The following is a 14,002-nucleotide window of genomic DNA, read 5'->3' on the forward strand; positions in this document are numbered from 1 at the left end:
TTTACATGTCGGCCATACTGAACATCTGAAAATGTGCATATGCTGTTTTCTATTTCTATCTACTATACACGTGCATATCCTTCCAATCAAACCAAACGTTAAATACGCACAAGGAAGGCCAGTGTCCAACCCAACACCAGATATTACAAAATGCTAAGCACTCTTCTATTTATCATGGACATATCATGGACACTTTTCACTATTTTAAACATCTATACATACTGGACCTTTAATGGTGCGATCTTCTAACTTGTTTCTGGTCAGAAGGGGCCTCTACTTTCTGAGGTGTAGGTCCTGACATATGTTACCAAGTATTCACCCTTTATTTTATTATTGTATTGTCTTTGATTGCTTCCTAGCTGACTGTAATAGCTTGGACCACAAAGAAAACGATTTCATCTGGGTGGAGAAAACAAGGTGAGATATTTGAGTGTTTACATTCTAAGAATACATTCTGTTAAATATACTGCCTCTAACTCTGTTGACTGGGGAGGGTTAGTAAGACTCAAACATGTTTGTGGTTTAATCTTTCCTAGTGAGTCGCCACCATGAGTACGGACGCGGAGATGGCCATTTATGGCCCAGCTGCCATTTACCTTCGTAAGCCAGAGAGGGAGAGGATCGAAGCTCAGAGCGCACCCTTTGATGCTAAGAACGCCTGCTATGTGACTGACAAGGTGGAGTTGTACCTCAAGGGTACAATTGTGGCCAGGGATGGTGCAAAAATCAGTGTGAAACTCATAGTCAGTCAGGAGGTAAGCCTTTCACATATAACCTATACACTTTTAACCTATAACCTATAATCTATAACCTTTAGCCAAACTGCTGCTTCCTTGAGCAGGTTGAACCTTTCAACACACATAGTTAACAAAAATGTTATTGATCAACATAAAAAAATAGTAATATTCAAGTAGTGTGGAGGATCGTAAAGCACTGGTACTGTGATTCAATTAACCTTGTACCAACATTTCATCAGTAAAAAGTGATCAGTACAGTTGATTTGAGTGTAATCTAGATTTCCCACTGTGTTTCAGACTAAAGACTTCAAAGAAGATGACATCCTGCAATTGAACCCCCCAAAGTATGACAAGATAGAGGACATGGCCATGATGACCTACCTGAATGAAGCCTCTGTGCTGTATAACCTCAAAGAGCGTTACGCAGCATGGATGATCTACGTAAGAGATACATACACATCAGTGAACACAGAAACCTAAACCTAACCCTAACTCTAACCCATAAGAGATACATACACATCAGTGAACTCCAGAAACCTAGCACACATTAGCAAATGCAGAGAACATCATCATACAGCATATCAGTATGTTCAACGATACCTAAACGTCCACATTCCAGCTAATCTGACTTGTCTAATTCACATATTTTATCCACTTTATCCAGACCTACTCTGGTCTCTTCTGCGCCACGGTGAACCCCTACAAGTGGCTCCCCGTGTACGACCAGTCAGTTGTTGACGCCTACAGAGGGAAGAAGCGTATGGAGGCTCCACCCCATATCTTCTCTGTCTCTGACAACGCCTTTCAGTTCATGATGACTGGTACGAGCTCTCATGGATGGATGGATAGTTAGATGTGTGACTTTATGATGATGCCTTGAATGCAATAATGTACCAAAATCCAGGGGATGAGTCTGAACAATGTGTTTCTTTGCTTGCAGATAGAGAGAATCAGTCCGTCCTGATTACGTAAGTTGTTCACTAACATGTTACTTTTCAAAAAGTGTTCCTTTATGTATGTTAGGTATTATGAAGTCAATATTGAGTAACAGAGTGAGAATATTTGAGAACATTGATTTGGTTATAAAACGTTTTACGTTAACGTAAAAGTTATAGCAATGTCATTTTATTTTCTTGCTTAATGAATGCTGATATGATCCTAACCCTAAACTTTCTGTGTATTAACCAGTGGAGAATCCGGTGCTGGAAAGACTGTCAACACCAAGCGTGTCATCCAGTACTTTGCCACCATTGCTGTGGCAGGAGGAAAGGGAGAATCATCTGGGAGCTCTGGTAAAATCAAGGTAAGTTGTGCTTGTGTGTCACCATTTAGAGTAAGTTGAGGTGAATGATTCAAAACACATCAACTTTTCTCTAATTTCTTCTAGTTTGACAGAGGGTTTGGGGTGGGTATATGTGCTGTTGGGAGCCAGTAGGCTCAGAGACAGCTGGGTGGAACCATGGGCATTAGACTGGGAGCCAATCACATTTCATTAAAGGATTGTTCATGAGGTCTGTACCTCACTATAGCCACCTTCTCAGCTAAAAGGAACAGATGTTGCTGAAAGAGACATGAAATATGAGAGATTTTCAGTTACTAACGCTTTAGCAACTTTGTCTCATTCAGGGGTCTCTTGAGGATCAGATCATTGCAGCTAACCCCCTGCTGGAGGCTTACGGTAATGCCAAGACTGTGAGGAACGACAACTCGTCTCGCTTTGTAAGTATGAGGAAAACACTTTGGCAGTTGTAGTTTTTTTGTTGAATGTTTTCTAACCGCCTTGTTCTACCTTAGGGTAAATTCATCAGGATTCACTTCGCTACGTCCGGCAAACTGGCTAGTGCTGACATTGAGACCTGTAAGTTGGTATTAGTCATTTCTCCATACTTACTCTACAAAAAAGGTTTGGCAATACTTTACACGTTTCTCTCCTGTTCTCTCTATCAGATCTGCTGGAGAAGTCCAGGGTGTCCTTCCAGCTTCCTGATGAGAGGGGTTACCACATCTTCTACCAGATGATGACCAACCACAAACCTGAGATCGTTGGTACGTCAAAGCAGAGAGCAGGGAAAACTACCTCCCTGCTGTGAAAGTGAATTACTCATATAGGAGCTGCGGCACTAAGTAGAGTCAGAGATATCTAGGTAGAGATAGAGATATAGATATCTAGGTATAAGAGATATCTAGGTAGAGATAGAGATATAGATATCTAGGTATAAGTGATATGTAGGTAGAGATAGAGATATAGAACCCTAGATCTAGGTATAAGAGATATGTAGGTAGAGATAGAGATATAGAACCCTAGATCTAGGTATAAGAGATGTGTAGGTAGAGATAGAGATATCTAGGTATAAGAGATATATAGGTAGAGAAGAGATATAGAACCCTAGATCTAGGTATAAGAGATATCTAGGTAGAGATAGAGATATAGAACCCTAGATCTAGGTATAAGAGGCATAAGAATTGGGCTTTGGTTGAGTAATGTGCTTGGTTGAGCACATCATGTATTTGATTTAATAAACAACTTTGTTCTCTGTTCTCCACAGAAATGTGCCTCATCACCACCAACCCCTATGATTTCCCCATGATCAGCCAGGGGCATATCACTGTGGCCAGTATCGACGACAAGGTCGAGCTGGACGCCACAGATGTGAGTCACACAAAGGGTTTTTCTTTGTATCAATGTTTCTTTTGGTGTACCCAGTGTTTATGCCTACTCTTATAGGGGCATCCACAAGAGCACTCTATATAACATTGTCAAAATCCTATTGTGCTGCTAGTCTACTAGAGGAATAGAGAAGTCTGACATTTCCATCCATTCTGACAGTGTGAGTTTATCTTCAATTCCTCACTGTTTTCTGTCCTCGCTAACATGAAATCTCTGTCTTTCAGGACGCCATTGACGTCCTGGGATTCAACAATGATGAGAAAGCGTACATCTACAAGCTGACAGGTGCTGTCATGCAACATGGCAACATGCACTTCAAGCAGAAGCAGCGTGAGGAGCAGGCCGAGCCAGACGGCCAAGAGGGTGAGTTCCACCTCCGGCCCCAAACATGAACAAAACAACATTTAGCACAAATGCCCAAATCAATCATGAAACATCAGAATAAAACTAGGACTTGTTGACAGAATAAGACACAAGCAGTCTTGTATGGCTCTGTCCTTGAGTCTGTTGCTCCTTCTCTTTCCAGTGGCTGATAAAATCTCCTACCTCCTGGGCCTGAACTCAGCCGACATGCTCAAAGCTCTGTGCTACCCCAGAGTGAAGGTCGGCAATGAGTATGTGACCAAGGGACAGACAGTGCCTCAGGTAGGGCATACATATTATTATCATACCATCTATATTTGTTTTGCCATATTGTGAACAATCTTGAAAAACATTTGGGGCCCTATTATGCACTTCATAAGTCTTAAGCAATAAGACGAGGCGGTAAATCTAAACTTAAGACGTGGAGGCGTGGTCAAGGCCACTTTGCTATTATGCGTGCGGTAGTGGGCGCCTAAAACCCGGTGCTAAGCCCAGAAATTAGTCATGGGTGTGTTTTGGGCGTCTTCTCAATCAACCCAATCAGCGTGCCAGGTGCCATTCCCTTTAAGAACCGTCTGCGTTAAGTCATTAGCGCTATGCTATTATGGAAGTCCTAAGAAGGAGGTCAGCGCGCTTCTCTGCAGAAGAAAGTAACAAGCTTGTGCATGAGGTCAAGGCTCGTCAGTTCGCAATCTTTGGAACGGCGCGAAATCCTCCCCGAGCCGAGGTGGTGAAACAGGCGTAGGAAGAAGTAGCAGCGGCCGTGTTTGAAAACGTGCATGAAGTCTAGCGCCTAAGAACTTTTCAAACCACTTCTTAGCGCTAGGCGCAAACTCAGATCGCATAATAGCAGGGGCGCCTAACGCACTTCATTAACATATGAACACTCCCACAATGAGTAATATATGCACGGGAGTCTTATGTCTTATGTGTGGGCGCCTAGGGACACCTGCATAATAGCAGTAGCGCGTATGAAGCGCATAATAAGGGTGGCGGTAGGTCTTAACCTGGCGGTGCGTCTTAATTAAGACTTAAGACGGCAAGTTAAGAAGTGCATAACAGGGCCCTTGGTTTTATAGTGCTTGCGTGTAGGTGCCACCCAGAGGTTCAACAATGTTGAGACGTCATAAAACACAAATGCCCAAATCAGTCAATACCAATATCAATGAAGTCCAACAGAAACATCAACACAGAAAAAGAAAGACAAACACACAGCGCCCCTCCCTCTCTCCAAGTTCATGCAGTCACAATACTTGTATATAGTTTCTCTGATTCAGTGCCCTAATCCTTAAACCCTAAAAACGACCCTCCACCTGCATCACCTGGCCTACACATGGTCAATATCTCAGTTATTAACTAGAAGTATTTTTTTTCCAGGTCAACAATTCTGTGATGGCTCTGGCTAAGTCCCTCTACGAGAGGATGTTCTTGTGGATGGTCATCCGTATCAATGAACAGTTGGACACCAAGAATGCAAGGCAGTTCTACATCGGTGTGCTCGACATTGCTGGTTTTGAGATCTTTGATGTGAGTATGTTGTCAAAACAAGAAAACATGTTGTTATTCTGAAAGATTAACAGCCATGTATGATGAAAATATTCCTTTATTCTCAAATTCCATCAACAGTACAACAGCATGGAGCAGCTGTGTATTAACTTCACCAATGAGAAACTGCAACAGTTCTTCAACCACACTATGTTCGTCCTGGAGCAAGAGGAGTACAAGAAGGAGGGAATCGTCTGGGCGTTCATTGACTTCGGCATGGACTTGGCTGCCTGCATTGAGCTTATTGAGAAGGTAAGCAGCAATTATTATTATTATTATTATTATTATTATTGTTGTTATTGTTATTATTGTTATTATTATGAATAATATTATTATTTTTTATTATTTTTTATATATATAGTCAGTTATAACTCATATGTGTGATAAAGAGATCCAGTCTGAATGCATGTTTTCATTCAGCTTTTTTGAGCCATAAAAGCATAAAGGTCTGATTACACTCATTAACGGCTGATGTTGCATCCCAACATTTACTCAACATTAACATTTCAAGTAGGAATTTTCAGACTATGTATAATTTCAGAAACTCACCCTTTGACCACGTGTGAGACAATTCTATAAGAGCAGAATTTCCGTTGTTTATAGACAGTTTTTCCAGAGAACTTACGCTGGTGTAATTATGACAATCAGCCACCAGAAGGTGTCTTTATTAGGAAGTCTCATTAAATACAGTACTTTACTTTTGTACATTAGTCTGATACACACCTTTAACCAAGTGTTTAACACCAGATGTTGCATATAGAAAACAATGTGTTTAAAGGGTTCATATGCTTCCACCACATGGCTATCAACTTATAACAGTGACTGTTGAAGTTATAAACATGAAAATAGTGTAAATACCAACTTACTAATTTAATTCAAATCTCTTTCTGCACAGCCATTGGGCATCTTCTCCATCCTAGAGGAGGAGTGCATGTTCCCCAAGTCTTCAGACACCACCTTCAAGGACAAGCTGAACAACACACATCTTGGCAAAACCAAGGCGTTTGAGAAGCCCAAGCCTGCCAAGGGCAAGGCTGAGGCCCACTTCTCCCTGGTGCACTACGCTGGCATTGTGGACTACAACATCACTGGCTGGCTGGACAAGAACAAGGATCCCCTGAACGACTCTGTGATCCAGCTGTACCAGAAGTCCTCAGTCAAACTGCTGCCCCTCCTTTATCCTGCTCCTGCAGCTGAAGGTAACATTTGCATCATGTTAATAACTAAGCATTAGCACGATAATTAGCATTAAGCCGGGCAGACACAACATAATTTTAGCCATGAAATTACCCACAACTCAATGTACATATTGAGTAAACCTGAGTCAAACCCTAACTTGATCCTGACCTTAAGCTTGACCCTGACCCTGACCCTAACCCTAACCCTGACTCTGACCCTAACCCTGACCCTAACCCTAAACCTGACCCTGACCCTAACCTGACCCTGACTATTTGGCTATACAGCTGAAATGTTTTACTATTCCGTGGCCAGCGCCATTTCTACTTTAATGAACAAACATTGAAGGGAGTTGATCAGAGATTTATAACACTTTGTTTTACTCTTTGAAAAAGACACTACAAAGAAGGGAGGCAAGAAGAAGGGAGGTTCCATGCAGACTGTGTCCTCCCAGTTCAGGGTGAGCTTTCTTCCTGCCTGCCAGTGTCTGTTGAAAAGTACTATCTCTTCAAAAGTGTGAATTAAGTGTGCATTTTTTGTGAGAGCACTATGTTTTGTAACCCCTCACAGGAGAACTTGCAAAAGCTGATGACCAACCTGAGGAGCACCCACCCTCACTTTGTGCGCTGCCTCATCCCCAACGAGTCAAAGACTCCAGGTACGACACAGAGAGACATACGACAGATTAAGCCCATGATTAAACTACTAATCATTACTATCCTTACATTATTGTACAGGTTTATTTAAGGGTTAAGATGCATTTTTGTTTTCCAGGTCTGATGGAGAACTTCCTGGTTATCCACCAGCTGAGGTGTAACGGTGTACTGGAAGGTATCAGGATCTGCAGGAAGGGCTTCCCCAGCAGAATCCTCTATGCTGACTTCAAGCAGAGGTAGAACACACACACACACACACACACACACACACACACACACACACACACACACACACACACACACACACAATAGTGCCCTTCCATGACAGAATTATTTTAGTTTAGTTTATTAGTTCATAGTTTCGTGTCAGTCCCCATTAATTAACAGCAGTACATGGAGCAACTTTAGCCTCCATGGCTGATTTCCATCTGTAGTCCCAAGCAACAGCAGTAACATATTTAACAATTCTCCCCATACAGGTACAAAGTACTGAATGCCGGTGTCATCCCTGAGGGTCAGTTCATGGACAACAAGAAGGCTTCTGAGAAGCTGCTCGGGTCCATTGATATTCCTCACGATGAGTACAAGTTTGGACACACCAAGGTCAGGAGATGTTGCCACATAACAATTTTCCTATATGTTACAATGTGTAACTCCTCCTTTGGACATGCCTGTTTATCTGTGCTCAGGTGTTCTTCAAAGCTGGTCTTCTGGGTGTCTTGGAGGAGATGCGAGATGAGAAGTTGGCAAATCTGGTTACCATGACTCAGGCTCTCTGCCGCGCATACCTGATGAGGAGGGAGTTCGTGAAGATGATGGAGAGGAGGTATGGGATGGAGGATAATCTCTTTAGCAAAATCTTTTAAATATAAATGTGCCTTTCAAAAGCATAAAACTCACTATGCGACAATTGCCTTCCTCTTGTCAACCAGAGAGTCCATCTACACCATCCAGTACAACGTCCGCTCATTCATGAATGTCAAACATTGGCCATGGATGAAGGTCTACTACAAGATCAAGCCTCTGCTGCAGAGCGCTGAGACAGAGAAGGAGCTGGCCAACATGAAGGAAGACTATGAGAAATGCAAAGCTAATCTGGTTAAGGCAGAGGCCCGGAAGAAGGACCTGGAGGAGAAGATGGTATCACTCCTGCAAGAGAAGAATGACCTTGCCCTCCAAGTTGCATCTGTGAGTGACCGGGCTCACAAGGACACACACACACACACATTCTCTCTCTCTCTCTCTCTCTCTCTCTCTCTCTCTCTCTCTCTCTCTCTCTCTCTCTCTCTCTCTCTCTCTCTCTCTCTCTCTCACACAACCATTTGTCCCTAAGTTTGCATTTGTCATAGATTTGTATTGATTTACTGTGTGCCCTTGGACTAGAATCAGTTTATATTTGAATACACATTGAGACACATTGACTTTTTCTTCCCTCCCGAAACCAGGAAGGAGACTGTCTGAACGATGCTGAGGAGAGGTGCGAGGGGCTCATCAAGAGCAAGATCCAGCAGGAGGCCAAACTCAAAGAGACGACCGAGAGGCTGGAAGATGAAGAGGAGATCAATGCTGAGTTGACAGCCAAGAAGAGGAAGCTGGAGGATGAGTGTTCTGAGTTGAAGAAAGACATTGATGACCTGGAGCTAACTCTGGCCAAAGTGGAGAAGGAGAAACACGCCACTGAAAACAAGGTCTCATATCACATACAAACTACACTCTGATCAAACTGTCAATGTCAAACAATCAATTAATCTGTGTTGTGTTGGTCCTGGAAAGAGAGAACATGATTTACAAGTGACAGTATATTCAATATAAACTGTTTCCCTTTGTGAGGTGAAGTGACAAGCGACTCTGTTGTGGCTGTGTTCAGGTTAAAAACCTGACTGAGGAAATGGCATCTCAGGATGAGGCTGTTGCAAAGCTCAGCAAGGAGAAGAAAGCCCTGCAAGAGGCCCACCAGCAGACACTGGACGACCTGCAGGCAGAGGAGGACAAAGTCAACACTCTGACCAAGGCTAAGACCAAGCTGGAACAGCAAGTGGACGATGTGAGTGGCCAATGAACACAAAGCTGTGCTAGTGTCAACCAAGATTGTAATGAAAGAGTAAAGCTCATTGTCTTCCATAAGTTAAAACTCACAAGAACATGAAACAGTCACATACAAGCTAAGCATTATTAGATGGCTATTATAGTATGAAAGCTAAGGTTGCTCGTTTAGTTTGAGGCAATCATCATGAACCTGCACCCCAGTTTATGCTCTAAAAGGCTTTACTTTATTCATCTAGTGTACTTTATCAACGACATTGTTGTTCATTATTTAGATTTTGTTGACAAATATGTGTGTTTCTCGTCTAGCTTGAGGGTTCTCTGGAGCAAGAGAAGAAGCTCCGTATGGACCTAGAGAGAGCCAAGAGAAAGCTGGAGGGTGATCTGAAACTGGCCCAGGAGTCCGTAATGGACCTGGAGAATGACAAGCAGCAGGCTGATGAGAAGATCAAGAAGTAAACACAAACAAATGACCACAAAGTTGGATTTGATATAAATTGAACATTATTTTTCTTTACATTGTTGCAATAGTCAGAACCAGCATTGTGTTTAAACAAACAAAAACATGTTTCTATTGAATTCGAAAATACACAAATCTGGACAGATGTCTTTCTGTAAACCAAAGTGAATGCTATGAACCACTTCCACTTCCAAACTGCAATCAATGTGTTTGTGTTCTTCAGGAAGGACTTCGAGACCGCCCAGCTCCTCGCCAAGATTGAGGATGAACAGTCACTGGGAGCTCAGAACCAGAAGAAGATCAAGGAACTCCAGGTACCGAACAGGACCGTCAGACGGCTCAGTTGGCTGTACAGTGTCTAACACCACTACAGTTACCATGCCTACCATTAACACTACAGTTACCATGCCTACCATTAACACTACAGTTACCATTAACACTACAGTTACCATGGTCAGGATTGCTATCAGAAACAGTGATCAATTTATTTATCCTCGTGTTAGCACAGTCCTGGTTTTCAATGGTTCAGTTAGTTCAAGCATGATGCTTAAACACCATAGACTCCGTTCCGTATGTTAACTGTAAGCTGCTTTGGATAAACACATCTTAATAATAAAATAATCATTTGTGTATCCTTTGTTTTGACTGTGTTGTTGATTTCAGCTCTCTGTTTGTGTCTCCCCATTGTAGGCCCGTATTGAGGAGCTGGAGGAGGAGATCGAGGCTGAGCGCGCTGCCAGGGCTAAGGTGGAGAAGCAGAGGGCCGATCTCTCCAGGGAACTTGAGGAGATCAGCGAGAGGCTGGAGGAGGCCGGAGGTGCTACCGCTTCTCAGATAGAGATGAACAAGAAGCGCGAGGCCGAGTTCCAGAAACTGAGACGCGACCTAGAGGAGTCCACCCTGCAGCACGAGTCCACCGCTTCCGCTCTGAGGAAGAAGCAGGCGGACAGCGTGGCAGAGCTTGGCGAGCAGATCGACAACCTGCAGCGCGTCAAGCAGAAGCTGGAGAAGGAGAAGAGCGAGTACAAGATGGAGATTGATGACCTCTCCAGCAACATGGAGGCCGTCGCCAAGTCTAAGGTCAGTGTTTGTATGGATCAGCGTTTCTGGGGGTCAATTCTAATAAACGTGAAAAAGCACAAAGTACAAAGTCCAAAGCCTGGCACTCAGTGCTTGGCACAAGATAATCATGTAAAGTAATAACGGTTTATGTTTCTCTACCAGGGCAATCTGGAGAAGATGTGCCGTACTCTTGAGGATCAGCTGAGCGAGATCAAGACTAAGAATGATGAGAATGTGCGCCAGGTCAATGACATGAGCGGACAGAGGGCAAGACTCCTGACTGAGAACGGTAAAAATTATACTCCAGATACTGTTGAAGTTGATCTAGGACCATCTTACACACGCCATACCATACCCTTAACCAGTAGATTAGATTAGATTAGATTAAACTTTATTGTCATCGCAGAGTACTATATAACGAAATAGAGTTGGGAGTAACACTTAGAATTAATCGAACTTGACATACAAATTAGAATAGCAAGTATTGGCAGGATTACTTTTTGTCCATTACAACACAACTTACTCCACCAACAACAATGAACATTAACCATTAAAACTTGGCCATTAGTGAACAGATACCCCATTAACCAGATGCTCTGTTCCCCACAGGTGAGTTTGGTCGGCAGCTTGAGGAGAAGGAGGCCCTGGTGTCCCAGCTGACCAGAGGCAAACAGGCCTTCGTCCAGCAGCTTGAGGAGCTGAAGAGACTTGTTGAGGAGGAGGTCAAGGTAAGGGACTCAAGGTAGACTCCACCAACCACAACATTTTGACTACAGCTTCACTGACGCTTTTACACATTCTCTCTCTGTCCTTCTCTCTCTCTGTCCTTTTCTCTCTCTCCTTCTCTCTCTCTCCTTCTCTCTCTCTCCTTCTCTCTCTCTGTCCTTCTCTCTCTCTGTGTCCTTCTCTCTCCTTCTCTTTATCCCTGTCGCCTCTTCTATTTCTCTCCCTAGGCTAAGAACGCACTGGCCCACGGTGTCCAGTCTGCTCGCCATGACTGTGACCTCCTGAGGGAGCAGTTTGAGGAGGAGCAGGAGGCCAAGGCAGAGCTGCAACGCGGCATGTCCAAGGCCAACAGTGAGGTGGCTCAGTGGAGGACCAAGTACGAGACTGATGCCGTCCAGCGCACTGAGGAGCTGGAGGAGGCCAAGTGAGTCACACACAATATATTGTACCATTTACCTCAAGAGCCAGATGTGCAGACATTCTCTGACACAATCCCTCAGACGTGAAGATTTAAAATCCTTCATCTGTCGAACAGGAAGAAGCTGGCCCAGCGTCTGCAGGAGGCAGAGGAGACCATCGAGGCGACCAACTCAAAGTGTGCCTCTCTGGAGAAGACCAAGCAGAGGCTGCAGGGAGAGGTGGAGGACCTCATGATTGACGTGGAGAGAGCCAATGCTCTTGCTGCCAACCTCGACAAGAAGCAGAGGAACTTTGACAAGGTGTGAAATAACAAAATAAATATATTCCTTGCTAGCAACATATCGGCTTAAATTTAATTGATTAAATGGGTGTATTGTTATATCATATTTCTTATTACAAAAGCCCCAAGCCCTCAATACAATAATGGACAGAAAATGGCAAAATATTACATGGATCACATGAATCACATGGATTTCTCTAGGTCTTGGCAGAGTGGAAGCAGAAGTTCGAGGAGGGCCAGGCAGAGCTGGAAGGAGCTCAGAAGGAGGCTCGTTCTCTGAGCACGGAGATCTTCAAAATGAAGAACTCTTATGAGGAGGCTTTGGATCAGCTGGAGACTCTGAAGAGAGAGAACAAGAACCTGCAACGTGAGTCCAACAGCAGCAGTTGTATTTGGCTTGCGATGGGGTGTCTAATTTGATCAAGCCACATATGATTGACCTTGTTCTTAAGAACAATGTAGACATATTTTAATACACTTAGCTTTGACAGAATTGTACCTTTTTTTCTTATCACAATATAATACAAAGAAAATCTCCCTGTTCTGAATGACTTCTGTGTTTATGTTTGCAGAGGAGATCTCTGACCTGACTGAGCAGATCGGGGAGACTGGCAAGAGCATCCATGAGCTGGAGAAGGCCAAGAAGACTGTGGAGACAGAGAAGTCTGAGATCCAGACAGCCTTGGAGGAGGCTGAGGTAGAAACTAATGCTGTTTAATCCTGTTCATTGGAGCAATACTCCTCCTTTTATTTAACCTTTCCTGTCCACGTTACTCTCATTTAGATCAAATATGTGGTTTAAGTCAGACCTGCTCCTCCTATACCTATATGTATTCCCACATTTGAATCACATACACTGGCAGGCCCCTAACCAGAGCAACCCTTAGTCCATGAGTGGCAGTCCATAACTCCCCCCCACAAACAAAGTGTGAATACTTGTTTTGTTCAGGGTACACTGGAGCACGAGGAGTCCAAGATTCTGCGTGTGCAGCTGGAGCTGAACCAGATCAAGGGTGAGGTGGACAGGAAGCTGGCAGAGAAGGATGAGGAGATGGAGCAGATCAAGAGGAACAGCCAAAGGGTGGTGGACTCCATGCAGAGCACCCTGGACTCAGAGGTGAGGAGCAGGAACGACGCCCTGAGGGTGAAGAAGAAGATGGAGGGAGACCTGAACGAGATGGAGGTCCAGCTGAGCCACGCCAACAGGCAGGCAGCCGAGGCCCAGAAACAGCTGAGGAACGTCCAGGGACAGCTCAAGGTAAAATAAATCCCAAAATAAAAATAAATTCTTAAAAATAAAAAAAGGAGCAACATTGCAAGTCTCGTGAAAATGGAGATAGGTATTCGTCTATTTGCCAATACCATAGAACACAGGAATAAAGTGAACTGATGTTTAAAGTAATTGAAGGGGTTTCAGGGAACACAAAGAAAGCATCCCTTACCCATCCTATTGTCCTACAACAACACGTTTTAATACTCTGTGTTTGTTCCCAGGATGCCCAATTGCACCTTGATGATGCTGTTCGCGCAGCAGAAGATCTGAAGGAGCAGGCAGCGATGGTGGAGCGCAGGAACGGTCTGATGGTGGCTGAGATTGAGGAGCTCAGGGTTGCCCTGGAGCAGACAGAGAGAGGCCGCAAAGTGGCCGAGACGGAGCTGGTGGATGCCAGCGAACGCCTGGGACTGCTTCACTCCCAGGTACGGGTGATTCCTAGGCAGTCTCATCTTACCCACAGTGTGACTTTTGTGTGTTTTTTTATTCAACTAATCATTGGGTTTCCTCATACAGAACACTAGCCTTCTGAACTCTAAGAAGAAGCTGGAGACTGACCTGGTTCAGGTGCAGGGAGAGGTGGACGACACAGT

The 14,002-nt window shown here is 43.9% G+C and overlaps 1 pseudogene across 1 annotated transcript; it reads left to right on the forward strand.

Annotated features, from left to right (window-relative positions):
* The first annotated feature begins 548 nt into the window (after positions 1 to 548).
* On the forward strand, positions 549 to 13,278 carry LOC308162301 (myosin-4-like; annotated as a pseudogene). Its single transcript has 32 exons — positions 549 to 755; positions 1,035 to 1,178; positions 1,402 to 1,558; positions 1,678 to 1,705; positions 1,926 to 2,040; positions 2,364 to 2,456; positions 2,532 to 2,595; positions 2,685 to 2,783; positions 3,284 to 3,387; positions 3,630 to 3,768; positions 3,932 to 4,050; positions 5,146 to 5,295; positions 5,395 to 5,565; positions 6,209 to 6,512; positions 6,885 to 6,949; positions 7,060 to 7,147; positions 7,264 to 7,381; positions 7,625 to 7,748; positions 7,835 to 7,971; positions 8,078 to 8,333; positions 8,591 to 8,833; positions 9,013 to 9,189; positions 9,498 to 9,643; positions 9,872 to 9,962; positions 10,339 to 10,728; positions 10,873 to 10,999; positions 11,320 to 11,438; positions 11,664 to 11,860; positions 11,972 to 12,155; positions 12,338 to 12,503; positions 12,709 to 12,833; positions 13,086 to 13,278. The product of its transcript is annotated as a myosin-4-like (transcript).
* The last annotated feature ends 724 nt before the right edge of the window (positions 13,279 to 14,002 follow it).

This window comes from Nansenia antarctica (assembly GCF_963989245.1).
Source record: "Nansenia antarctica genome assembly, chromosome: 7".
In the NCBI taxonomy this organism is placed as follows: Eukaryota; Metazoa; Chordata; class Actinopteri; order Argentiniformes; family Microstomatidae; genus Nansenia; species Nansenia antarctica.